At 50.6% G+C, this 27,141-nt stretch overlaps 1 protein-coding gene across 3 annotated transcripts in view; it reads right to left on the bottom strand.

Moving 5' to 3' along the window:
• Nkd1 (NKD inhibitor of WNT signaling pathway 1) overlaps positions 1 to 27,141 on the bottom strand; it is a 75,648-nt gene that overhangs the window by 35,472 nt on the left and 13,035 nt on the right. Inside the window, exon 1 of one of the 3 annotated variants that reach the window (XM_050119828.1) lies at positions 142 to 160. The exons of the other annotated variants lie outside the window; for them this stretch is intronic. The gene's annotated coding sequence lies outside the window, so the exon portion shown is untranslated. Of the gene's footprint in view, positions 1 to 141; positions 161 to 27,141 lie in introns of those variants that run through there. 3 annotated transcript variants of the gene reach the window in all.

Here is a 27,141-nt window from a genome sequence, read left to right as displayed (position 1 = left end):
AGCTAAACCCTCCACAGTGCCAGGTCTGAGGCCTGATGCTGTCCCAACATGAGCCCTGTGGATACTGAGGTTCGGCCTGCTCATCCGTGTTTCCAACTGCTGTAACGAGCAAATGAGTTGTGCATAAAGCAATGAACTCACATCTGGAGCACGGACTGTCCCTCTCAGTTCCTGGCTGGGGCCTTCACTGTCGCTCCACTGTCCTCTCTTCTCTGAGGTCTTCAGGGATCAGGCATCTGTGCTGTCCCAAAAGGCACATGGTCAGGCTGTTGCCTTCCCAAACCCTAAGTTCCACTGACACTGCCAGGCCACTGCCTGTCACACTGGTCACCTGGCCAGTCACTGGCCTGCTGCTGCATGGCTGACACCTGACGACAGGAGTGGCCAAGGGCTCTTGAGCACTTCTGAGCACCCCACAGCTGGAGCGAGTGCAGGCAGATCTCTATGAGTTTGATGCCAGCTTGGTCTACGTAGTGAGTTCCAGGACAGACAGGGCTATATAGAAAAACTTCATCACAAAAACAGAGAGAGACAGAGACAGAGAGACAGAGAGAGACAGAGACAGGGGGGGGGGATTCTTTTTGCTTCCCCACAAGCCAATGAGCCCAGCCCATCTGTGCTGGGCTACCCAGAGCTCTCTGCCCTTGGTAAAGATTGTCTCACACCTCCTTCCACTAGTGGGGGGCGTATACCTCAGTTTCCCACATTTGGGTAGAATCAAGAGGTTCAGCCTGAGGACTGATCTGAATCCCAGAGCCTACGCAGCCTGACACACAGGTGCACAAGGATCACGCAGAGGCGAACATGAGAGACCGGCTGCCAGGGAGCCCACGTGAGACCCAGTCTGGAGCCCTTCCTGCTATGGGACGAGTGGGCAGCGCAGCAATTGCCCATGTGTCCCAGCAGACAGGAGCACCTGGTGCCTCCATCTCCACATTCCGTACTGTGAGAACTGTTACTACCCTCACCCCACTCTCTGATCATGCACTGCCTTTACACTAAAATGTTAATTTTTTTAGTTTCATTATTATTAACAAAGATGTGGCTTCTGTCAGACGCACCATAAGCCTATGCATTCCACACCAACCCACAGCTTCTCCAAGCCCATCTTCCCTGGTCTTCCCTGTGCTCAAATACAGAAGTCTCCACTGCTGCCCAGGTCAGACCAGGCAGTGAGCTGAGGCTTCTACAGCTTTTCCTTCCTTCCATCCATCAGCACAGACTGTAGGCTCCACCCTCCAGCCACAGGCTGACACCACACGCTCTCCCCTCCATCACATCCCCAGTGTGTCCCAGCACTGACACCAGGACGACAGAGACCGTTCTCTGCACTTTGCTCCCCACCACTACTTTATCCAGGCACCACCCATGGTACATCATCCACTGATCCCCATTCGCTGTCCGCTGCAGTCATGGCAGACACCCCTCCTTGTTATTCTGGTGTGTGGCACATTGCCTACTTGGGCCTCTCTGCACCTACAGCATCCTCTTTCTGGGCTTGCTCTTTCTCTAGAAAGCCCTTCTCTCCGGTGTTTTACTATTAATTTACTATTAAATTTATTTTAAAATGCAGCCCCTCCCAAGCATGAACCCACTCGCTTCCTTAGTCTTCTCTGGGACTCCCCACCATCTGCAATACTACACCAGGCCTGACAGGAGGCATGCACCAGGCACGTGCTGAGCAACCCACGCAGCTCTGTTTACAGGCTGAGAAAACATTCTTTACATTTTCTCCAAGAAAAAAGCAGTGGCCCAAGAACCCAGAGAACATGAGTGCCTCTGCTAAAATTATCCACATGTTCCCATACATCAAGGTTAAAGAGATGGCACCAAAAATGCTTTCTGAGGCTGTGCCAGTTGGCACGCAGGTCACCTGATGTACACCACCAGTGGCAGAGCAAAGGCAAGGCGCTGTGCCAGAAACCTGTATGGCTAGTCCCTGTGTGGCTAGTGGGGTTTACAGGAATCAACTGGAAGAGTGATGAGCTCAAGGTGACAGGGTCTCCAGCTACCACATAGTGCAGAATGCTTCCGCGCACTGGACCACCTGGAGGTCCTGAAGACCCCGCCTGCTTAGCAATCTAGGGACTGACTGCTGGTCCATTAGCTATACTAGCGCTTGGATTCCAGAGGTTGGCAGGAGACCAATGGAGCATGTCAACTGAGCTATCACTGGGAGCATGTGAAGAAAGAGGAGGGCATAGTCACCACCACACACCAGATTTCATTGTCACATTCTAGGCAACCCAAAAACAGAAGAACACCCTGGGTTACAAGAGGTCACTGTTTGCCCTTGTATGGATCTCAGGGTCCCATGCCATTGGTGGCCTGAGTCTGGAAAAGGCTGTGTGGCTGGCAGAGAAGGAAGGAGGCTGCTTAGGTTCAGGGACAGAAGAGATTTGCAACTGTAGCTTCAGCCATCACCTCTTAACCCTAGTAACCTAGAGAGACCAATAAGCAAGTACGACCCCCTTTACAGGCGAAGGGCTAAGGATCTGCAAGGGGAAGCAAGAAAGAGGTGCACCTGGGAAGGACCATACCCTTCTGTGTAGGCCAGGCCCCTGAGGACCAGAGTGACCTAGGGGAGACTGCAATACAGGTCCACACAGCCTCTTGTCACAGGCTGGCATCAGAGCAGGCAGAATGGGAGACCCATTAGGGATCCCCCAGACAGTAGTGCGCTGCATACATGGGTTTTGTGACCTTCCCACTACCAGTCTATTTGTGGACTTGGAGGAGACCCTGAGGGCAGATAAGAAAATAGGCCTCAAAGAGACAACTTTCCAGCAGTAGAGCCACCATTAGAACCCCAAAGACCCAAAGTAGGGGCAAGAGTTCCCCAACTTATCCACAGGCATGAGCAGGTTCTGCGTGCAGCCAGTTCAGACCCAGCCAACAGAAAGATCATGTAAAGTATCCAGGGGTCCCCCGCTTGGAACTTCTCACACCTCTGCTGACATCTGCAGCAGGGCCTAGAGAGAGAGAGAGCCTTTGGTAGGATGACTGGCCCCCCACCCTAGAGGGCTTGGTACATGGGACTCTCTGAGGTCTCCCAGCATCCATCCCTGCAAGGTTTCCTCAGGAGCCACCCCTGGTACCTGGTCTGAAGGCTTGGAACTAGGTGGCCCGGGAAAGGCGCAGGAGGCTGCTGCCCATGGTAAGTCTGGGCAAATTCTAGAGAGATGTCACAGTCTAGAAGTCCTTACAGGACCAAGCCAGAGCCCAGAATCTACCCAGAAATGGCACCTTTGTCTCTTCCTTCCTTCATGTGACTGTCTTGGGACATCCTTAAGAAACCAGAGACACAATCCTCACCTCAGGTTCTGCTTCTGGAATGCCTGGCCTGAGAGGAGTTCCCACTGAATTATCTGTGGAGTTGGGGAGCTCTAACCCCATGTGGTGACTTCCCAGGCAGTGAACAGGCCACTGGAAGGCCAGCTGCTGGGGCTCATACAAACCAGACAGAATGCATCCAGGCACAGAAGTCACAGCAAGGCAGTCTACACAGCAAAGTGCAGGGTCTTAAACCAGGCCTCAGTCTCTGCTGGCAGACGGGAAGGAACACTTCCTCCTTCATCTTTAGAGACCTCATTTAAACATGGCCATCCCTTCCTGAGTACATCATTCCCAGGGCTTCTCTCTCAGATCATCCATCTGCAAGTCTAGGGTGGACTTCAGGCCATTCTTTGGGGGATCCCAGGCTGAAGCATAGCTTTGTCTTTCTTTTTAACTGTACGTATTGTAGCATCTGTGAGTCGGAAGCTCCTGTCCAGCCTCTCCCAGTGTCTGTACCCTGTCCCCAGAGTTACTGACGGTCTTTGGATGGCTATCCTGGGCTGTCCAGATCCCACCTAGTGTGCTGGGCATCTCAGACACAACACGTAACTGCTTAGTGTAAGGCGTTCCCGTGCAAGATTTGGAACAGATTTAAAACAAGAGTTCTGTGTCTCCATCTGGACACATGTAACAGGGAAATCCTAATCCCCCACCCCCACCCTGTCCACCTGGTGGTCAGGGCTGACTTCTTCCCCTGACCATGATGTGGCCTAACCAATGAGAACTGCGCAGTATCCCAAGCCAGACCAAGGAGACCCAGTGCATTCTCAGGACATCTGCAATAATGAGCTTGGAATTTTCAACTGCTGGAAACACTTGCTTCCTTACAGGAAGATCCTTACTGAGTAAAAAATGAACACAGGAAATCAGGGTTCAGTGAAGCAAGAAAAAACAGGTTCCAACACCATCTGAGCCCCTGGATCAAACCATGCCTGAAGCTAGGTCCCCTTAGACATCTCAATAATGTGAACCGCTAATCTCCCTCTTCCTGCTTAAACCAATTTGAGCTTGTTTTCCATCCTGGTTGCTGAGTTCTGTTTTTCTGTACCCTCCCAATACATTGCCAGGCCCACGATGTACTGCCCCAGAACTCCCAAGTTTTCCCTTCACTGTGGGTGGCGAGAAAGCCTCAGCTTTCCAGGCAGAAGGGCTCAGCTCCCATCCAGCCCCGGCTATCCTCACTTCAGGGCCTGAAGCCTCAGCCTCGGCCTCCACTGCTGTAAACACACACACCCATCACCTCCCATCACTGTCATAAATGCCCAGTATAACCCAGCACAAAGGCAAGATGCTTATTAGGGTTCATGGCTCATAGGTGCATCCAGCTCACTGCCGTGGACGACATTCAGCCAAGGGTAGCCACAAAGGTACCTAGCAAAGTCATAAACTTTCTTAAAACATTGTCAGTCTTTTTATATTTTTTCAGGGGGGGGGGAATAGTTGATTGAACAGTTCTTGAGCATGAACTCTGTGAATGACATCATGTAGGCAGGACGTGTCTGGTAGAGAGTCCAGACTGTGGTGAGGGGGCCACATCATTCCGAAGCTACTGATAGGTGCGGACGGCAACAGTGGGGAACAATACATTAGCCTCGTGAGTTGGGGTGGGGGCTAAGGTCCTGAGGTTCCCTCCTAGAGCATGGTTACCAATGACCTTCATGTTCTCACACTCCTGCTAGTGAACTAGGCTGCCCTGGGGATCCAGCCTCCAGCACATGGGTCTTCTTTACTCAGCCCAGCCACGGCAGGAGTCCCTATGATTATACTGCCCTAAGCAGAACACCTTCAACAGTGAAAGGTGCTATGAACAGGAATAGGAACACAAGAGCGACCGGCACGTAGGGTATCTGACCTAGGGATGTGTCGTCCACCACTTCTGGCCCTTTCCTGGGCTGGCACCGCCACCTCATCTGCCTGTCCTTCTCACTTCTGTCACCGCCCTCTGTGCAAAAGCTTCCTTTCTCCTCTTGCCACCTCCTGATTTATTCCTGCAGACTTCTGGAGAAGCCGTCCTGAAGTCGGGGCATGGTCCCCCTGAAGCCCTCTGTTCTGGAAAGCCCAGTCTCTTTATATACTCCCTCCCTCCCAGCGCCTAAAGCCCTCAAGACTCACAAGCCTGTCACATCATGCACAAACACACACCTAGGCACGCATACACACAGCACGCAGTGGAGACAGCACCCTTTTCTTCCTCCAGAAGACGGAATTTTCTCTATGTGTTCAGGAAACCATCCTCAGTAACTCGCTAGACAGAGGCAAAAATTGGGGACCGGGCTTCACGAGTCAGGGTGGGTATAGCAGGGGAGGGCAGCAGAGACAAGGCACTGGCCTTCCGACAGCTTTTACCAACCTGAAGCCAGGGACAGGCACCAGCTGGCTCCTACTCAAAACACAGGCCAGCGATGCTGGCGATGCCACCAGCCTCCAGCAGCTCAGTCCCTTGCAGCAGCCAAGTCACTGCGCAGAATGCAAACAACACAGGTGCAGAGGCCACTGATGGAGACCAGTATCCCAAGCCTAGGTTCCACTCCAAGGTCCTTTGAGCTAGCCTCTGGCTGTTTCCTGGCTTGGCAGGGCTACAGCCTGAGACCAGCTCCTTGCTCCTAGCCGAGTCAGGTGGATGCTCCCCCTCTGCACTCCTCTGCAGACTGAAGAGGAGAGTAGACAAGGCTGAGAATCCTGCTTCCGAAATGCTTGAGGTCAGAGCTCCCCAGGCTAGCCCTGAACTTACAATTCTTCTGTCTCAGCCTGAGTGGCTAGTTTTAGATTTCTTTTTGGCAGTGAGGTCACAGCACATGGGGACAGGCTCAAAGGTCGTAGGCATTAATAGCATCTGTCCTTAACTTTGTCATGGATACCAGAAGCAGAAAACCGAGATTGGGAGCAGCTGAAAACCTCAAGTGGCTCAGCAGTGGCAGTCGCACAGGGCCTTCCTGAGGCTGTGCACTGTTGCCTTGGGAACTGAGTGCCGGTATAGCTAAAGCGGCCCCATGACCCCAGAAACAACTGGGGAGCTAGGGTCAGCACTGGGACAGGGTACCCAGGAGGTGGGATAACCCCTGATATTAGGGTGCCTTTCCCAGCCCATGCTGGAGTGCTCAGCCTAACCCACTCACAGGAATTTCTCCCCTGCAGAGGTTTTCCTTCCCATCCCTGAGAAAGTGTACCACCCTTCAGGACCCTTGGGATCCCATCTGCTCTAAGTCACATGACTCATCCCAAGTCCTGCAGAAGGAAATAGTTCTAGTTAGATCCTGCCACTATGATAAAACACTATGGCCAAAAGCAAACTGGGAGGGAAAGGTTTATTTGGCTTACACTTCCGGGTCACAATCCTCCACTGAGGTAAGCCAGCCAGACACCTGAGGAAGGAGCTGGAAGCAGAGACCATGGGGAAATGCTGCTCGTAGGCTTGCTCTCCGCCTTATGTTTAACGAGCATTTCCTCAGCGGCCCAGGACCACTTGCCCAGGAATGGTGCTAGTGACAGTGAGCTCCCCCCTCCAGTTAATTAAAAAATCAAGACAATCCCCCGCAGACAAAGCTGAAATAGGTGACTCCTCAGCTGACCCCCTCAGATAACTAGGCTCTGTCAAGTGGCAATTAAGGAGATCCAGGGAAAGTGGTAAGATGTCTCTCCTTATAGAGACTCTCTTTCAGATCTATCAAGACATGCACACTGCAGAACAGCTGTCTATAAATGACTGCTTCCAACTTGGAAAAGGGATAAAAATTACTTTAATATCAATAATTTAGTCCCCTAAGCAATACACGCTAAACTTTATTAAAATAAGTATAGTGAGCTCTGGGTTCAGCAAGATCCTCTATAAATAAAAAGCAATTTGGGCAAACATCTGATGTCAACTTTGGGCCTCCACATACACATGCAATCATGTGCATGCACACCTGCACACACATCCACCCACATGCATGTGACTTTGCACACATTTGCATGAGCACGCACACACACAGAGATTATCACAGCGCTAGCATAGGAGGTGGTGATTCTCCTATCATGGGATTAGAGACATCGCCTGGAAAGTAAAACCTCAGACCAAAGAAAGGCACACTGTTCTCTCAGTGTGGTCTGAGGCCTAGCAGTCTCCAGTCTAGGAACCCGTCAAGCTCCACCTGACTTACCAAGTCAGAATCTCTTTTTGGAACCCTCGTGTGACTCATAGCACTCTCTAATTTGGGAAGCCCTGGTCTAGGGAAGAGCTGAGATTCTTACACTTGGTGTGTGTCAATCTTAATTTAATGCATGAAAGCACTTTACATGCCTTAGCCTATTTGACGGTCACAGAAAGTGTAGGGTTGGAACTGTAGCTATCGCCATTCATTCATTCATTCATTCACTCACTCATTCACTATTGTCTGAAACACTGTTTCTTGTACAACAGGCTGCCTTAAACTAAGGAGCAGAGGCTGGCTTCAAACTCCTGATCCTCCTGCCTCTGCCTTTCCAGTGTTGAGGTTACAAGTGTATGTCACCATGCCCAGCCGCCATCTCTATCTCACAGATGAAGAAGCAAAGACTCCGGGAGGCTAAGTAACTCCCTCCAGAGCACAGAGCTGGCAGAAAGATGAAGATGGGGACCCAAGGATCATCTGGACAACCCAAGGATCATCTGGACAACCCAATGAACAGAGTGGAAACAGCCAGTAGTCGGCTTCTCCACAGGACAGGGTCACTCTCTAAAGAGGGAGAAGATCAATTTTCAATGTCTCTTGAGGCAAAGGAAGATTAGTGGGAGGAGGGACCAAAATTCTCTATCCCTAGCTCTAGGGACCAGGAAAGTCCAACAAGGAAAGAATGGTCAAGTGGTGAATTCTCTGCCACAGGAGGTATTCAAGCAAAGGCTGGGAGGCCTTCTGTTTAGGATACATGGGAAGCAATTCTTAGCTCATCAAGGAGTAAGTTTAATGGGTTAGGCTTTCCTCTCCAGTCCAAAGACAGGAAAACCCTCTCTGTATCACTGAGATGAGGCCAGAGGCAACACAAAGGTGATTAAAAGATGGCTTTGAACTGCGCCAGCTCAAGAGCATCCACGGCCTTAGAAGTCTCGGCAGATGGCAGGTCTATCTTTAACACTTCAGCCCTGAGTTCAGCCTGGAGTTTAACATCCAGATCCCTGAGTTGGGGCCCAGCAAGTCTACAGGCCCAAGGTTCAGGGGTCTACTATTCTTAAACTGAATGGCCAAGGCTGAGCAGCCCCACTTGCTGGCATCTTCAGCAATTCACTGCAATTCCGGTACTCCAACATGAATCAGTTTTTGAAGAGGTCGGAAGCGGGAACATTCTACACAGCTGTGTGAGGTTTGCATGGAGGTAGCAAGGCTGAGGCAGGGCCAGCCACAGATGAGTCTAGCTCTACAGGGTAGCCTGGCAGCCTCAGCTTCTGTCCAGTCGAAGATGACCTGCATCACTGTAGGGATGTGGCGGGAAGTGTGTGCCAGTCTGTAGGCGCCTCACCTCTGCCAAGCTGGAAGGGACTAAAGGGTGGTTTCAAATAGGGGTGTGCTCCAATAAAGAAGGGTGGTTAAGGTCTACTGCATAAGCAAGTCTCCATTGATGGCAGCTGCTACCATCCTCCTGTGAGTACCAGTTCTAAATGAAGGGAAGCAATACTTCCAGCATGAGAGCACATGCTAGACCCTCAGCATGTGGGGGTTACAGGCCAGCCTGGACATGGCAAACCCTGCCTCAAACACAAAACACACACACAGAGAGAGAGAGAGAGAGAGAGAGAGAGAGAGAGAGAGAGAGAGAGAGAGAGAGAACACGCAAAAGAAAACTTCCATAGTCCCAGACCCCAACATCCTGGCAGGCAGAGCTGCAGAGCCAAACATCTCACATCAAGGCTGGGCTAAACCACAAAGCCCAGTGTCCGGGTCCAGCTGAGCACAGAGCCCAGGGTGTGCACTTGAGGGCAAGGGGCAGGCCTGGCTGTGTAAACGTTTGGCTGCTGGATTCTGGAGGCAGGGAGGCCTCCAGAGAGCCAGCTCTGCAGTCTCAGAAGTCAGGCCAGCTTTCCATTCCCAGCATTCCAGACCCAAGTCCCCGGGCAGGCCTGCTGGCCAGAGCTCTCAGCTCCTTCCAGGCCTGGATATACTTCCAAGGCAGCCTCTTCTCAGGCACAGGCCAGAATTCTTTGGCCAGCTCTCCACGCTGACAGACCCCAGCTGCTGGGTACCACTCCTTTCTCCTCCCGCCCTCCACACAGCTCCTAAGAAGACAACCTGAGAAGACCAGCCCAACCCAGCCCCTGCCCAATATTCAGTAACAGCACCTAGACTTCAGAGACTCTTATTGGTCCTTGGCGTCACTGGTGAGATCTTACTGGTGACTGTTCTCACCATCTACCCACTGGGACTCTCTCCAAGGCCTGAAAAGGAATCCCATGAAGGGAGACATCTGGACTCATCTATGTCCCGAGGCATTTGGGGCTCAGTACCAGCTCAGTCCTCAGATACTTGGCTATGACACAATGTGTTCAGAAGAGAAGGTACTGATGGTCCTTGCTGTCCAGTCCCAGAGGACTCAGCAGAGTCACCTAAGACAGTACAGACCTTTGCTTATCCTTGAAGGAAAAAGACACCAAGCAGCCCCAGAAGAGACCATGCATCCATGTGCCTGTGACCTACAATGGCTTCTCCAATGGCTGGTGTTTGAATAATTGCTCCCATCTGCCACACGCTCATCTGGCCAGACACTGCTGCATGCCTTACCCCTGCCTTCTTATGAAACCCTTGCAACATCCCGGATTCTATGATTACACTAGTGCGGGTTTTCTGTTTTGTTTTAAATGTTATATTATAAATGTTCTGCCTAGCATATATATCTGTGTAACATATGCATGCCTGGCATTCATGGAGACTAGAAGAGGGCACTGGATCCCCCGGAACTGGAGTTACAGATGGCTGTGAGCTGCCATGCAGGTGCTGGGAATTGAACCCTGGTCCTGTGGGAGATTAACAAGTGCTCTCAAATGCAGAGCCATCTCTCCACCTCGACTGTACCAGTTTTAGAGAGAAGAAAACGGAGAACCAGATAAACTTTCCACAGCCACATTTGGAAAGTTGCCAAAACAAGATTCTGCCCAGCGCCAAGGCCTGGGGTGACTCCTATGTCAGTGGCCTCACTTGCTCACATTTTGACTCCACTTGCTTTGCAGGGTCCTCACATCTGGGTCTTTGCTTAAATACATGACCTGCCATCGGGACAGGAACAGAAGTAATACAAACTTGATAAAGAACCTGGGACCTTACTGCGATGAGAAATGCTATGGAACACACAGGAAGAAGAGGGAACTTGCTAGGTCAGTTGGTTCTATTCTAACCCAGCTAGCAGGCAGCCAACCTACCAACTGTCCTCAGAAGGGAAATAAATCCAATCTAGTTTAGCTCAGATCAGCCCAAGCGTGATCAGTTCTGCTCAGATGGGTTCAACCCAGACCTAACCAACCCAGCTCAGTCCAAACCAGATCAACGAGTACAGCCCCAGCTAGATCTGACCAACCCTAATCAATCCAAATCAGTTTAGCCCAATCCAGAGGGGCCCAGCTCAATTTAGACCAATCTACAATTGTCCTTCTAGTTTGGATCAGACCTGTGCCGCCCAGTCAGCCCACATCAGCACAACCTAGATTGATGACACTGCCCCAGCCAGTCTGTACACACGAGGGAGAACAAATGGTGGTAATAGGACAACCTGTCACATAACAATTAAGAGCTGTACCAGCTGCAGTTACCATTCTCTTCTGACAGAAGAGAAAAACTCTTTCAGTTGATCCCACCCAAAAGGCCAAGAAACAATGGAAGAACTTTCCTGAAAGCTATGGGGCAAACAGTCACTACAGAACGCGTATCCCTTACTTGAAATGAGTGGAACCAGCATGTTGGAGACCTTTTTATTCTTAAATATTTTTAATTTGTGTGTGTACGTGTGTGTGTGTGTGTGTGTGTGTGTGTGTGTGTGTGTGTGTCTGTGTGTGTCTGTGTGTCTGTGTGTGTCTGTGTGCCCAAAGAGGACAGAAGAGGATTCCCTGGAGCTGGAGTCGCAAGTGGTTTTCAGCCACTCAGTGTGGGCAACAAGCATTCTTAACTGCTGGGCCATCTCTCCAGCTCAAAGAGACTTATAAAAAAAAAAAAAAGATTTATGTATTTTGTATACAGTGTTCTGCATGTAAGCCTGCAGGCCTGAAGAGGGCACCAGATCTCACCACAGATGGTAGTGATGGTTGTAAGCACCATATGGTTGCTGGGAATTGAACTCAGGATCTAAGAACAGCCAGGGCTCTTCACCGCTGAGCCATCTCTCCAGCTCAACTTATCATTTTTTTACTCTTTTGTTTCTTTATTTTGCAATATCTACATCCACGTAGGTAGATATTTTGGGAAGGGGGTCCACATCTAAACACAAAGCCCATTTGTCTTATACATGCTCTATACATAGTCTAAAGGGAATATAATCCAAAATTCTTAGGGTACCCATGTTTTAAGTATAACTTGCCCACATGGTGTGAAATTTTCCATTGTGGCATTATGTTCGTGCTCAAAAAGTTTCAGGGATAAGGAGAAAGCATGGTTAATAAATTACTTGCCCCACAAATATGAAAACCAAGTTCAACCTCTAAAGCCCACATTAAAAAGAAAAGCCAGGAATGGTGGTCCACACCTGGAGTCCCAGTTTTGGGGAGCAGGAGACAGAGAGAGGCCGTAGAGCTTACTGCTGGCTTGCTTGGTCAGCTCCAAGTCAATGGAATAACCTGTCTTAAAAATAAATAAACAATAGATAGGTAGACAGACAGACAGACAGGAAATAAATAAACAAACAAATGAACCTGGACAGTACCCAAGGACTAGCACTTGAGGTCAACCTCTGGCCTATTCTCTCTCTCTTCCCTCTACCCAATCCACAGAAACACAGAGAGAGAGAGAGAGAGAGAGAGAGAGAGAGAGAGAGAGAGAGAGAGAGACAGAGAGAGAGAGAGAGAGAGAGAGAGAGACAGAGAGAGACAGAGACAGAGAGAGAGAGACAGAGACAGAGAGATTTTGAAGCATTTTTAATTTCAGAGCTTCAGATTACAGATGTTAGAGCATCTCCTACTTAAAAGATAAGCTCACTGAATCAGAGAGACCGTTGCATCCTGCCTATGTGTATACCACAAGAAAAGGCGACCTTAAACCCTGGCACACATCTGTTTGCCTGTCACATGTGGCACAGCCCTGCAGAAGCATGGATCACACTTGTCTTCCCAGTTACTCATGAGGCAATGCTGTAGCACAGGACAGGAGACAGCACACACATCTTCTCCCTGCTGACCTGAAGCCACCCTCTCTTTGGATCTGATGTACAATATCCACTTCACACTCAGAGGCTTCCCCTGACCCTGCAGCCATCTCTGGATGTTCCAGGTTACTGGGCTCTGCTGAGGAATTCTGCAGGTTACAGGAGAGCCACTGGGAGCTCAGCTTGACTGGCACCCCACAGTGGTCCGCTCTGCTTCTGGCTCACTACAGGGATAGCTAAAAGGTTGAGATAATTGGGCTTTGAAACCCTGATGCATTCAGCCTTGGAGTCCCTCCACAGAGCTCTTCTAGCAAGATGCCTCAACTCCTCACACGGCCACTCAACTTCTCATATGAACTTCAGGATCATGAAAGAGAATGCTGCCAAGTCTCCCCAGGCATCCCTTTTCCACTTTCTGCTACTGGTTAAAGTAGTTCCAGGAGGCCCAGCTTCAAAGTAAGAGAGGACACTCTTCCATGACAGCAAGTTCATCACCCGCAACCTCTGGCCTAGGCATTTAGCCTAGCCTCAGGTCACTGCAGCCTGGGTCCTGAGGCACAGTAGTGGGACACTCTGTCCCCTGATCTTCACCGGGCAGCAAGCTTGCACCAAGTCCAGAGCATATTCAATTTAGAGAGTAACTGGTACATTTCCATCTGACCCAAGATGAAGGGAGTGGCCTCAGCCCCTCAGCATAGCTGCCAGAACCCTCCAGAATGAATGTGTGCACAATGAATAACAGAAAGCCCCCCACCCCGACCACACACAGGTGTCTAAAGACAATGTGCCGCTGTGCTCTTTGCCAAGACCTCAATTTGGAAATGGGCACTTCAAGGTCCGGACTCCTTAAGAACCTAGGGCAAGGCTCTCTCTACCAGAACAAAAATGGCTTGCCTATTGGCTGGGCTCCGGACACAGCTGAGAATGGCCACACTGAGCAGCCTGGAAGAGCTCACCATCAGTTAACTATAATCACAATCAAGGCATAATTAGCAGACGGCTCCAAGTGTGAGATCTGAGACCCATCGGCTCTAATGGGCTAATTAGCTGAGACGTCCTTGGGCAGGCAATGCACTCCGGCCTTCCAGAAACATATCAGGGAGCTATGCACATCAAGGCTAGGATGCGGCCAAATAGCCAGGCAGATATGTTGCATAATCCTGTTGCCACCGCTACCACCGCCACCCTGGGCATTGGTTCTGCAGCACCTGAGTGCTGGGAAGTGAGAGGCATGCCTCCTACCTTCTGCTCTGCCCAGTCCTCTCCAAATTAATGTGGGTGGGATAAGGAGTTCACACCAATACATAATGAATCTGTCTTTCCAGGTCCCAATTCGTCCCTGTAGGCTCACAGTCACTAAGAGCCATCACATCATCGTGAAGTAGAAAATGATTCATCCGACTGGAGAGATGGCTTAGTAGTTAAGAGCACTGGTTGCTCTTGAGAGGACCTGGGTTCAATTCCCAGCACCCACGTGGAGGTTCATAACTATCTGTCACTCCATTTCCAAGGGAGTCAACACCTTCCGACTTCTGTGGGCACATGGTACACACAATCAAGCATTCAGACACATAAAATAAAGAAGGCTTTTTAAAAATAGAAAAGACTCAATAGCTCTGTGTAGCCTAATAGTACCCAGAGCCACAAACTCAGAGAGCAGGTACTTGCTGTTTGCCCCGCTCTCAATCCAATTGCTCTGAGTTGGTGGCAGAGATCCCATAAGATGAGAACTAGAAACCTCAGTTGTACGATGACAGAAGGTGAAGGGTCAGCAGAGCTGAACCTGGTGCAAAGCTCTCGGTGCATCTGGTACCACAGCAGGTGCACTCCGGAGTACACGGGTGCATGTTGAGTAACGCAGGGCCCAAGGGAGAGGACTCTGACCCTACAGAACTACTTCAGGGGGTCTCAGGCCAGATAAGCTTGGAAAATGAGTCGCTTAAACAGAAGCAACACTGAGTTTGAACCAAAACCCACGTCTGAGATTCACAACACACACTGGCACAGTACAGGCCCTGAGAAGTCCTGCAGTAGAGACTTGAGTTCGTTGTTGTATCTAATCTTTCTCAACTTACTTCCACACAGAATCTGCTTTTCCACAGAGACTAATGGGATCGTGTATTCAAGACAGAGTGTCTAGGGAACAGGGCAGATGAGACAAGTTCCCTTTGAATCCTACAGGAGCCAGGTTACGCAAACACACGAGGTGGGAGCTTTTCAGTGTTTGTACAGGAAGCACATGAGAGCATTCTTCAGCTCCATGGAGAAAGACATTCTCATTTCTCTGAAAACAACCAATGTGAAGCATCACTATTCACAAAAAAAGAGGAAGGAAAATAAAGAAAGCAAAGAGAGAGGAGAAAGAGAGAGAAATAGTGGAACAGCACACTGCTGGGCACTATGCCTCTGGGGACACAGGCCTGCCCAGAGGCATAGCTGCCCTCAGCTCCAGTTAAATCTAACCAGCTTAAGGGATTAGGGTGTGTGGTGCAAACTCAGGAGGCTGAGGTAGAAGACTCACTAATTCAAGGTCAACCTGGGCTACGTGCTGAGACACCTAAGGCTGGGGATACAGCTCAGTGAGAGAATACTTGGCTAGCACGCACAAGCTCTGGGTTCTGTTCAAGCAAGGTAGCAGGAAGGAGAGGGTAGGGAAACCATTGTTAAGGCCAGAGACACCAGCTTTCCTGTTTTTGCACAGAAGTCCGAAATTCAGACTTCTAAGTTAAACTCCACACTTCAAAATGCGGGTCAGGGCGCTGGAGAGGTGACTCTGTGGCTAAGAGCACTTGTCGCTCTTGCGGAGGACCAAGCTATGATTCCCAGCACACACATGGTGACTCACAACCATCCATAACTCCAGCTTCTGGGGATCCGATACCCTCTTCTGACCTCTGTGGGTACCAGACATGCACACAAAACACAGACATACATGTAGGCAAAACACTCACACATAAAGTAAATAAATCTAAACTGTGGAGCAAACGGAACCTTCCCAGGGACAGTAAAACCCAGCAGGTTGCAAGCTCTGCCCAACAGGACACAGTGATGCTCAGTAATGGGTGCTGCCATCAAGTCTGCTGGCCAGGGGACGCCCTGGGAAACAGTGCTGCTGAGCCAGGGCATGCCTGCCCTCGGCTGCTACAATGTGCCTATGCACAGCTATCCTCCTTCGATTCCGCATACACTAGTCTGTCTCTAAGCATGTGACCCCAGTACCATGCTCTCTTCTAGCACGCATGGGAAGGGGCAAGTCAGGTGAGTGGTGCATACTGATGGCCAGTACATCACAGCAATGCGTCACGGTGTCACTGTAACAAGATTTGTTCCCAACTCAACACACACAAAATTCGGAGGGTCCATGGCTGGCAGCACCACCACACACAGACTGCCTGTAGTCAGGTGGTTGGAGAGCAGGGAAGACCTGGGAGGACTTCTCAGTGGGCAGTGTTCTGAATGGTCAGGGTTTAGAAGACTCTACTCCGTCCCATCCCATTCGGAGACAGGGTATCACCATGTCGCTCAGGTCAGCCTGAGTCAAACTCTCCATCTTTCTGGCTCAGTCTTCCTACTGCTGGGATTATAGGCACGTGCTGTCGTGCCCAGCTGTTTAATCTTAAATATGAGGCCATGGATATAAAGGAATCTCCTAGGGAGTCACAGTGGTATCTACATTTCCAGAGATCAACAGGGTTCCTAACAAGATGAGGCATAACCAAAGTAATGGCTCAAACTAACGGCGAGGCTCTGGCTTGCCGTGTCGCGGGCGCTGAAACACTGTGCTAATGGTGTGCCCAGTAAGGGCGTCCAAAGTGTAAGTCTGAGTCCCACAGAAAAGCATCAGCAGGCCTCAGTGGCAATGTCACCCCGTGTGGTAACCGGCAGAATCTCCTACAATGTAGAGCTAGACAGGCACCCGAGGAAGCCACAAAGGAGGTCCAGACATCTTCAAAGGAGAAAGTACCAAGCTGGATCTTGAGAAGAAATAACTGCATCCCCAAGACCACTGCTCCCTCACGTGAAATGACAGCTCGGATGGGCCATCGTCTCCCAGCAGCTCTTGGATCAAAGTGAGGCTGGGATTAATTCCTACTAAGGGAACCTGGGTAGAAGTGAGACCTGCACCCGGCAGCCAGGAATCCCAGCAGATGGGAGAACACAGGCAGCTAAAAGCAGGCAGAACGAGCCACAAAATGGAAGTCACCGAGGCCAAAAGCTACCTTCCAATCCACACACTTGCTTAGGACTGGTGCGTGATAAAACCCTAATGTATTGGGCCAACGTAATGCCAACGTTAATTTGTGCTAGTTAGTTCGTCTAAACCAGGAGCAAAGGGAAAGAAACACCGCGCCAGCGAAGAGACACGTCCTCAGCAGGAGAGACAACGTCAAGGCAAAAAGCAGCCAAAGAAAAATCTGCTAGATAAAATTAGCCCCCACCTCCTCCACGCAGCCTTCCCAAACCCCAGGGCTCAGTTCTGCCTGCCTTGATCAAGAGTGACCTCCAGGAGCAGCAGAGATGGCTCAGTTGTAGAGCCTTTGCTGCAGGAGCATGAGGACCAAAATTCAACCCCAAGTAGCCAAGTAAAAAGTTAGCACTGTGGCACAGGCATGCAACCCTGGTTCTCGTAAAGCAGACAGGTGGATTCCTGGGGCTCACTGGCCAGTAGCCTGGTCCTGCTTCCGGTCTTCTCCACCTTGACCTCCTCCTGCTGATGTCCCACAGCAGGTATGGGCCAGGGCCACTCTGTAGAGCAACTGATTCTGGCCCATAAGCACATGAATGTTTTGGTGTGGACAGGTCTCCTTCAGGAAAACCCGTCTCCTCATCTCTAAGCTGCAGATCCTGAATCTGGGTTACTAGCGGGGGGGGGGGGGGGGGGGGGGGGGGGGCAGTGAGAGTCTAATACATCTCAGAACACGTTTCTTGGCTAAGGAACACACACACACACCCCACTTACTGAGTGGTGGAACAGCTTGGCTAAGGAATACACACACACACACACACACACACCCCACTTACTGAGTGGTGGAACAGCTTGGCTAAGGAATACACACACACACACACACACACACACACACACCACTTACGAGTGGTGGAGCAGCTTTGCAGGCCTCTGAATCACAGCCCTCAGAAGTCCTCACAGTACCCAGCTGCATTAAATCAAGCTGTGAGACACGCCGGGTTATGCTTTTCAAGTGCACCCTGAGCCCATCTGATGTTTAAAGGAAAAAGGGAAAAGTTTCCGAGGCCTCCATAAATCCAGAGGAGAGGAAGTTTCAAACTTGGGTGTTCGTAGTCCGTGGCTCCCGCATGGAAACAGCTTGGTTTCATGTATTTGGTTTTACAGTTCAAACTTTAGGTCTTTAACTTTTTATTTTTACAGGGCTAAGAAGAAAAGGGAGATGGAGCCATTTGCTCACTGAGTGCCAAAGAAAACCCTAGCGCCTCCCTCCAAGGGCCTCTGCTGAGGAGGCAGAGATGGGGCGGGGGGGGGGGGGGCTCCTGGCACACCTCTTCAAGCTCCTCCCGTCCAGGGAAGGCCAGGCCTGCGAGGCCAGCTCCTAATTAGCTCTGAGAAGATCAACAGTTCTGGAGAGCAGAGACCAGGCTATCACCGAGCCGTGACCAGCAGCAGCAGCAACAGTAGCAGCAGAAACAAAATGGAGCCTCTCTAAAAACAAGACAAGGTCTGCCAGGCCCTGAGGATTCCTAAATGTAGTCTCTCAGGAAAGATGGCTGTGTGTGTCCAGCTAGGGAGGCCCAGGACACTTCTGGCCCAGCCGAGACTTGCAGGTGGCTCACACGGCTTTCCTATCCTCCACCTCTATCTCCAGGTGCAGTCCACCCAGGCTGGACAAGTCTACCCATTTGCCAGCTGAGGAAACGATGACCCCCAATGCTGGGGTTTGGGAAGCAGCAGTGAGACAGAAGGGTCACTGGCAGCCCAGGGTTCACACCTGACCAGGGGCTACCACTGACTCACCGCATGACCGGGAAGGAGGCCATCTGCCACAGAGAGCAGAGTGGGAGTAAGAATGCCTACTTCAGAACAGCGTGAAAAAACACGTTTTTGTGTAATAAATGTGTACACAAAATAAAGGGTGGGTGACCATAAATGCCTTTCGCTTCTCTGTTCGTGTGGTATGTGTATGCTTGTTGTAGGGATGGTACACATGTGTACACATGCATGTGCAGGCCTGAGTTCCAGTCTCTTCCTCTATTGCTCCCCATTTTATTTTCAGACACACCTCAGCAATTCAGCAAGACTCCTGGGGTCTCTCTAGCCTTTTGTTGTTTTACATGGACGCTGAGGATTCAAATGCGGGTCTTCATGCTGGCTTAGAAAGCACAGTATTGACCCAGCCATCACCCAGCCACACACACACTTTGTACACATGTGTCTGTGCACTGTGTCTCTATGTTTTAAGGCTGTCTCCCAGGACCTCTCCAGACATACAGCACATATAGCCATTGTTTGTGTCTGCTCACCCTACCCTGCCTGGTGGCAACAGTGTCCTGCTGTTCCTTTGGATGGGCCCCCTTTCCTGTGAACCCCCACAGAGCAGCAGAGGATAGGAAGGGCCCTGGACCATTGCCTCCACCAGGAGGGGTGTCATAACTTGAATCTGAAGTGTTCCCCTATAGCTCATGTTGCAAACACTTGTTCCTCAGCTGGGAGCACTTTAGAAGAGGCTGTGGAACCTTTAGGAGTGGAGCCTGGATAGAGAAAGTAGGTCACTGGGCCAGGCCTTCGCAGATTACAGCATTCTGGTTCCCAACTAGTTCCTCCTCCTTGTCTATGCTGATGTGAGTAGTCTCCTCCACCCCCCTCCAGCTACCATGAACTGAACCCCACCATGAATGCCCATCTGTAAAGCCCTCAGGATGGCCCTTAACCCTGCTCAGGGCCATGTGGAGCTGTCAAGGAGGGCTTGGGGCAGAAACCAGCAGAGTTCTGGTTTGACCCGACAAAGCTCAGAATAATGCCATGGATCAGAATCAATCTTTCTGCGCCAACAACACGGTTTATAGGGCAAAGGCACATTGCTGAGCACCTGGGGCTTACATGACCATCTGAGTAACTTTACATTATCAGTGTCCACAGTAAGAGGTCCACTGACAGCCCCATTTCACAAATGGGAAAACTGAGACCTCAAGACAGTAAAGCTGCCTAAGCTTGCACTATTAGTAGGCAGCAAGCTCTGGGTTTAAATACATGCAAATGTAGAGTCCTCTCTGCTTATTCCGTGTGGGCAGGTCAGCATCTTCCCACTTCTTTCCCAGTATCATAGCATGGTTCTAATACAATCCAAGCTATCAAAGCATGGTTCTAATTCATCCAAGTCAGTGAAGAGCCAGGAACTTTCTTGAGGGTGGGCACATTGGTGCCCCCAAATGTCTCCATTCTCCTAGATCAACCAACTGATCCTTGACACCCATCTCCTACTCAGCTAGAACACAAAAGATGGGGTGTGGGAAACAATTCCCCATTCAGCTACAGCCAGCCCCAAGAGCATTCCACAGAAATATCAGAAGCTATTCCCATCGTATTTCACAGTCAGGAACACGGAGAGGGAATGGCGCTTATGTAAGACAACAAAGCAAGTTCATTCCCTGAGTTCAAAGCCATGCCTGTTACACTCCCAGCATTCTCCTGCCCCTTGTGGCAATAACCTGTCAGCACCACAGTGGACAGTCCTGCAGGTGAGCAGTAACTGAGCTGTCCTATGGAGAAGCCACCCGTGACCAGTGGTGACCATCACACAGAAGCAGAGAAGCGGGTGTGGTAAGGATCTAGCGAGGAGGAACTTCTCTCGGGCTTTGGGGGTGCTGCTCTTGCTAAACCCCAGGATGATTAGGAAAAGGCCAGGGCAAGTAAATCAGGAGGCATCTCAAGAAGACAAGAGCGTGTGCAAAGGCGCACAGGTGGAACCAGCATGGCTGGGGCAGAGCTGCGGGGGAGGGGCAGGACAGCAGCAGGCCCTGTTGGATCTCTTCATTCAAGTCAATGGAGAGATCCAAGACACAGGAGGACCTGATTGGTGCCTTTCTGTACTGTAAACATGGCCGGGATGGAACGTAGACAGGCAGAGAGGAGCCCTCCAGGGGACAGAGGCTGGTGGCTGGCACAGTGGTGAGCAGTGCTTTTCCCTGCCCACACTCCCCCATGCAAGGACCTTTCAGCTCCTCGCCCCCAACAAAACGTCAATGCCACAGACAATAGCCTATCTGTTTACTGATGGCATGTAGAGCCGTGTTGTACAGTTTAAGAGAGTAAGGTTTTTAAAGTCTAAAGAACCAACCTCCACTGCCCCTTCGAGAGTCATTTATAGTAGAGAGCAGTCCTGTCCAGTAGAACACAGGGGATTCCCTAGAAGCTACATTTTTTAAAGTGGAATTAATGGTGATGTCATTAAAGCCAGTGTACCCAGATATTTGCATTTAAGAAGTGTCACTCTATAGAAAAGGTGATTTTAAAAAATGTTACTACAGGAGAGGGGCTAGAGAGAAGGCTCGGTGGTTAAGGACACATAGCATACAACTCTTACTTACAGAGGACGTGAGTTCAGTTCCCAGCACCCTCTGAAGCCACTGGGTCTCCAGGAACATCTGTCTTCATATGAATACACACACAATTAAAACAGTAAAAGTCAATCTTTTTAAAATTGTTACCAGGAATTCTCATCTTTCCTTTCTCAAAAAAAAAAAAAAAAAGCTTTGGGACACCTCTGCACCCCATGCCAGTCATATACCCATGCCTGTCAGCCCCTACGAGACAGAGGAGGCCTTTGTGGTGAGTAGGGCCCACAGGTTCCAGCCACTCTACTGAAGCTAGGCTGTGTGTCTACCCCAGAACTCTCCATACACAAATTCTAAAGGACCTTTGCCACCCAAGAGCCTTGGACAGAGTCTCCATCAACCCCAACTGGCATGTCCTACTCTAGTCCATAGCTCCCACCGTGGGAGGGACGTGAGGAGCATCTTGGGGGATGCAGGGCATCTCTGCAATGTACAGCGTCACTCTGCAGGGAAGAGATAAACTGAAATGCGGCCAGACACCAACCCAGGAAGACGCTGGGGAAACTGCTTCCCAGAGAGCATGTACACACTGCTTTTTATCATTGTTCCCTAAACATGGTGCAACAACTGCTTCAGGCATTTCCTCTGTCTCGAGTATAACAAACCGTCAGGGCTGGCTAAAGAATAGGAGGGTGTGCCTAAGTTACAGGTATATCTTGTCATTTTGCATAAGGGACTTGAGGAGATGCCCAGGGACCAATGCCACAGGAAGGCTGTATTTACTAAAAGCTACTGATCCCCAGGCCCTGAGGTTCCCTACTTCCCTTTTCTTTTTTTATCCTCACTATTAAGAGATGAGTTCTGATGACTCTTCGTTTTCCTGATGGGGAAACTGAGGGCTGGGAGGGTATGTATCTCACACATATCCCTTTGACTTGGACAACCCACGAACGCATGAGCAGAGCATTCAGAAAGCTCCCTGGAGTGGAGAGGGCAGCTGAGGGAACGCTGCCAGTGGCCTAGGAAGGAAGAAGGAAGCAGGTCCCAGGATAAGGCAGGGCACACATGCTCAGAAAACACGGACCAGGCGTGTCCTGTACAGTGCAGGGTTCTTGGAGCCAGACAAGCAGGCATGGTGGAGCCGAGACAGATGCCTATGCACAGGCACTGTGAGAAGGGTCCAAATTCAACCACCTCGTCCTGAACAGCACCCACTGCCCACTCCTCAGCCATGATGCCAGTTGAATCCAACTTCCCAAAATATTTACCAGAAGGCTCTGGGCACAGACTCCATTCTGTAAACTTGGATGAGATTCCAGAGCTGAAGACACAGATCACCCGGAAAAGCAGATAAACTCTCACTCACATTCTAACTAACGAGGAGGAGGTGGGGAGGAGAAGGAAAGAAATCAAGCCTCCCCACCACCCAACTTGAAAGGCATTATGGTCCAGGGCAAGGAGGGAGCAAAGATGCCGTGTCTTTATCAGGCACAAGGCTGCTCCAGACACAAACAAAACTCTTGGCAGGCACCCCTCTTCCGCATCGGAAGGGGAGCAAGCAGTCTTCATGCATGGGCTCAAAGCCATCCTGAGTACATGGCAGGCTGATCTTCCCCCAAATTTCTGACAGAGAAAGCCCCTTTTGGGAACCAGGACACCAACTAGCTTGAGCAACAGAATGAGGACTGTGAGCCTCCACATCCGAAGGGTGGCTAGCCCAGAGTTCAAATCTCCCACTGCTTGGGCCCTGGCAATGAAAAGAGGAGGGGTGAGCTGGCTCAGGAGTGTGGGTAGTTGAAGTCAGCCCCTGCCTCCCAACCACTGCCCTCAGCATCATGGGTGGAATAAAGAAGAAAGCAACCCACAAGGATGGCCACACTCAGCCCTGCGGACACGCCACAAGGCAGGTACCGCTGCTGTCTTCAGATGACAGATAAGTCAGAGTCCATGGCCGACAAAGGCAGCACCAGCTCTGACCAGGCCTCCAGATCTCAATCTGGGGCCTCCCTGCTGCTACACCCTCCCCAGGTTTCTGGTTCCACCTGCCAGCTCTGCCTATCTCCATCCTTGCCCAACACCCTTGCGTTGCATAGCCCTAAACCCCCAGAAGGGAGAAGAGAACACGGGTGCATGTTCACCCTCCTTCTCCTTCCACAACCCATGCCATCTCCTGGCACCCACTCCCACTCTAGAAATGCAGCCTGCCCCCACCCCCAGTGGCCCATCCAAGAAGCAAGCTCTCCAACATAATATTTTCCTCCCACAGAACGTGAGAATAAAGGGCTCTTTGCTCGTCTCCTGAAATAACTGGCTCTCACCATAAAGCAATCCTCTGCCCAGTACAAATATTTCTGTAAAACTTGGTAACTCTATCTGCGGCTCCTTTTCTGAAAGTCAGAAACCTTGGAGAATGAAATACGGCCAAGGCAGACGTTATGACAAGCTCATGAAGTCATGTCTACCCCAGGCAGTCCTCCTGGGCACGGTGATTAATTTGCTGTTAACCACAGGGACTTTGTGTCTTAATACACCCAAAGCAAAACACCAGTTCACATTTCTGCTGGAACAATACCCACCACCCTAGTACAGAGGGCAGCCAAGTGGGCAGCAGAACCACGGCTGGGCTCAGGAGCCTGGAAGGATTCTGGAGAGCAGAGAACCCCTGAGGTGGAAATAATACACAGGCAAGTTGCCCTCTGTGGCCTGGCCTTTGTCATAGAGGCGGTGAACCTTATAAAATAAGTTAGGGGTTCTTAGGTCAGTGTAAAAGCAGTTAACCTAACTCAAGCTAAGACACTAGGTAAGGCATGGAGCACAATGTGGAAGACACACGCTAGAGAAACAGAGCCCAGATGACAGGTTCTCTCAGTCTCTGAGCCTATATCACACACTAGTCAAGACCCTTGCAAGTGTTGTTTCAGACCCAAGGGATAGAGGTGAGCTTACTGGAAATTTTCCAGTATATGTGGACATAGATATTACCTAACTAAATCCTAGAAACAAAATGGAGGCTGCCCCCACTACCCAAAAGAAACAGTGTAAACCCCAGCCCAAAGTTGCAGGCACCCGAAGCTCTGTATCCCCTTGAACTGGCAGATCCACACACAGGGAGGCAAGAGTTAAATGACATAATGGGGAGGGGGGTGTCCAGAGAGGGTAATGAAGGGAATACTCAAAGCATTATTTTATTATTAATATTTTATTTTCTATTTATTTATTTAGATAGGGTCTCACTATGTAGCCTTGGCTGGTCTAGAACTTGTTATGTGGACCAGATTGGCCTCCAACTCATAAATCCACCTTCCTTGGCCTCCCAAGTACGGGAATTAAAGGCATGTGCTACCATGCCTGGCTCAAAAAATTATAAATGCATATATGAAAATGTCATGATTAAAATCACTTCCTGCTCGGGTGTGTTGCTGGCAGTGCCGGGAATCTAATCCAGGACTAGCACACGCCAGGCAAGCCCTCCACCACTAAGATGCATCCTTGGCCTTTTCTATCCCATGGAAATCAAGGCGGAGTTTCTGACCTGAGAACTCTGGCTACACTGGCATTACAGTAAAAACGAAGAGCACATATCCAAGAAGGAGGACACATGGACCTCAGAGTGCTGCTATCAGTACTCAGGGTGGGAGGAACTCCCTGGGAACCCACGCGGAGGCAGGGAGCTGGGAAAGAAGGAGGCTCCTGTGGGCTGTGTAGAGGAAACGGCAAACCACTCAGGCTTTTCTGAAACCCAATGGCCAGCCATATTTCTTCTCAAAGCTCAGCTACTTTACCTGATAGCCCCGACCCCAGCTGCTAGCCATCTCTTTGCTTGGTGAGGCTTCTGCCCATCCACCAGTGTGTGCAGCCCTTCCCATGGGTGACTTCTCTTATGGACACACCCTAGGGGCTCAGCTGAGACAAAGGGTTGGGGTGACTCAACTCTGCAGGAAAGTAGATGGCCCAGGTCAAAAAAGTAGAATCCTAGCCTGGAATTTCCTAGACCTTTCAGTTGAAGATAGAAGGTTGAACTGCTGGGGAAGGAAACCTGCACTGACCAGAGGGAGACAATCTAAAAATGAAGACAGCCCAAAGTAGGCAGAGAGAGACGCTGCCACCCTTCACTGGGGTGGGCGATCTGAACTCGAGATGCATCACTTTCCGGGAGTTTGCCTCTTCTTTCTCCTTATTTTTTATTTATATTTTCTTTAGCTACAGACATGGTTTAGGCGAACTGTGAGGCTCTGTTCACAGCACAAGGGAGAAGCAAGCAAAAGCTCTCTACAAAGACCCAGAGCAGCAGCTGACACTGAAGGGCACAGAGCCTGAGTCCTAGCCCCCTGCACATCTGACCTCCTCTCCCAGCTACGGGGATCCTCCAAGCCCCAGAAGTTCTTGAGTATCCACCACCTGCCATGCAGTGCCCAGACCCCAGAGAACTGCCCATGGAATCTGAAGTATGAGCTTAGTTTCCCCATGCAAATAATCCTGGCCAATTAACGGTGAGCAATATCACTGTGAGCAAGGCTTTGGGAATCTGAAAGCCCTGGCTAACCTTCGGTAAATGCCCGCCCAGTTAGGGGGGGCTGCTGCTCCAGCCCAGACAGGGGCTTGTCATCCAGCACCCCACAGCAAAATCTGTGCCAGGTGCCCCCCCAGTCCACACTTGGAAGAAGCCTCACTTCGGAGCTGCACAAGAAGTAGCATGTAGGAGCTCCAGAGTTAGGTGTTTGTACGTAAGGCACAGTGTTCCCTTCTACCCTTCTAGAAAGAAGCCCAGGATCACTGAAAACCATGACGATGGCTGCCCTTGGCCAATGAGGCTGGCTTCTCCTGCTACAGCACAGCCATGCCTCTCATGTCTGTGATGGTCCACAGAAGAGTGGACCAGGGCTCCCTTTCGATGGTGCAGAGAACGTTCCTTCCACCACCTTCTGCTGCGAATATATCTTACAGGGGGGAGAGGGGGAGATGGGGCAGGGAGATGCAAGGTGAAGTTCAGCCAGATGCACCACAGTGTAGGTCTTGCCCCTCAGATCAGAGCTGAGCAATGCAGGCAGCAGCATTAGCTTCTGGGGGCTCTATAACTTTGCATGTCAGTTCTCTCAAATCAAGCACATCTTATTAGAGCTCAGGAGCTGGACAATACTCGCACACAGCACACATAACCTAGAGCTCGCTAAGCACAAGGAAAGCCATCAGAATAAATGGTACTGCCGACTCGCCCTTTTAACATTCCCTTCATCCCAGTTCAGAGACCTGGCTGCCCTTCAGAGTAGCCAAGTATCAAAACTGAAGAGGCTGCCACAGGAGCAGGGAGAGGAAGATGGACCCATCGGCAGAGACCCATAGGACCACCCACTGGGTCCCCTACGCTCAGCACCAGCCTCTCTCCTCATTTGGTCTTGCCCAGGCTAGCTCTGGACTCACGCTTCTCCTGCCTCAGTCTCCCAAGTGCACATATATGTGCCACAGCAGCTGGACTCTGCTTTAGTCAGCACCCAGGATGCTCAGAAGCACCATCCTCACAGAGAGTAACCCCCACTGCACCTCACGGACACTGCTCCATGAACACTGACAACCACTACACCTCACACACGCTGATCCCCCTACATCTCACAGACACTGCCCCACTCCACTGCACCTCATGGACACCGCCCCCCGCCCCCCCCCATCTCATGGACATTACCCTCCACACACAAGCTTCTTTAAAAAGTAGCCTATCCGCAGCTTTCCTCTCACACACTCTTCTATGGTAGACCATAACGCACCCTGACAGAGATCTCATTTCCAGTGTTCAGGTCCCCATGGTCCCTTCCCTTAAATCTGAGGTAGAGCATCAGCTCTAGGCCTGAGCTTAAGGACCCTGGCAGGGCACTCTCAGGGAAGTCAAATAATTGCCAATGGATACCTGAGGCTGCTAAGCAACAGGAGGCTGGCTTCCCCGGGCAGATATGTCTTCAGGCTCAGACGGTGACCTCTCAAACACAAGACCATGGGGTC

The sequence above is a fragment of the Alexandromys fortis genome, unplaced genomic scaffold, assembly GCF_014885135.2.
Source record: "Alexandromys fortis isolate MF-2015 unplaced genomic scaffold, M_Fortis_MF-2015_v1.1 scaffold_178, whole genome shotgun sequence".
NCBI classification, from domain to species: Eukaryota; Metazoa; Chordata; class Mammalia; order Rodentia; family Cricetidae; genus Alexandromys; species Alexandromys fortis.
This window is presented reverse-complemented; position numbering and strand designations above follow the sequence as displayed.